A 1,386-nucleotide genomic window follows, 5' to 3' on the forward strand; every position below is an offset into this window, starting at 1 on the left:
ACAACTTCAGAGACAGTTGTTACCCAAAGATCACCTGATGTGGAGCCTGAAAAACATAAGAAAGAACTAGATGGTCAAATGTCTTCAACTCCAGATGTGGTCACAGGGCGAACTGAAAGTACTATTGTGGAAAAAGGAGAGCTTTCACCGACTAAAGGAAAGTCACAGGGTCTAAAAGTTTCCCCTGAACTTGCTCCCACAGAGCTGACTCAGACCAAAGAGACTGACAGCCAGAGGCCATCTTCAACTCCAGTTGAAGTTACTGTTGTGGAAAAGGGAAAGCTTTCACCAACCAAAAGAAAGTCGAAGGGTCTGAAACTGTTCCCAGACCGTGCTTCCACAGTGCTGACTCTGACCAAAGAAAAACCTGACAGCCAGAAGCCATCTTCAACTACAGAGGTCACAGCAACAACTGAAGTAAATCTTTTGGAAAAAGGAGGATGTTCGCCTACCAAAGGAAAGTCAAAGAGTCTGAAACTTTCCCCAGATCTTTCTCCCACAGAGCTGAATAAGTCCAATGAAAAGCTTGACAGTCAAAAGCCATCTTCCACTACAGAGGTGGTCACAGAACCATCTTCTCTTGTGGAAAAAGGTAAACTTTCACCAGCAAATAGAAGGTCAAAGGGTCTGAAACTTTTCCAAGATATTGCTACCAAGGAGCTGACTCATACCAAGGAAAAGCCTGAAAATCAGAATCCATCTTCAACTCCAGAGATGGTAACAGCAACAACTGAAACTACTGACAATGCTTTTGTGGAAAAGGGTCAACTTTCACCAACAAAAAGAAGGTTGAAGGGTCTGAAACTTTCCCCAGATCTTGTTCTTTCAGAGTTGTCTCATACCAAGGATGAGCCTGACAGCCAGAATCCATCTTCAACTTCAGAGATGATCACAGCAACAACTGAAATGATTGTTGTGGAGAAAGGAAAGCTTTCACCAACCAAAAGAAGGTCAAAGGGTCTTAAACCTTTTACAGAACTCACTAGCGTGGGTTCGTCCGTGACCAATGAAGAGCTTGACGGTCAGAAGTCTTCACTGGATTCTAAGAGCTCAGAAGTTAAGGCCGATGTTAAATCAAATGTGAAATCTGCTGAGGAGAGTCAAACGACTGGTAAGAACGTCAGTCCAGTATGTGAGAAGCTTCCTATTCCTGTTGTTGGCATTCTGGACACAGTTGTGCAACCATCAGAAAAATCTCCTCATGCTGAACCTCTGGAGTCTGTCCTCACACCCATTACACCCATGGGTAAACATTCACTTTCTGAGCTACAGGAGGCTAATGCTCGATATAAAGAGGCTTCAGAACGAGCCATAACCCTGTCTACAGAAAAGGTTCCACCAACACAACCCCCTCTCTCAACTGAACCTTGCGATGTGTCAGACGAC

This window comes from Taurulus bubalis, assembly GCF_910589615.1.
Source record: "Taurulus bubalis genome assembly, chromosome: 1".
NCBI classification, from domain to species: Eukaryota; Metazoa; Chordata; class Actinopteri; order Perciformes; family Cottidae; genus Taurulus; species Taurulus bubalis.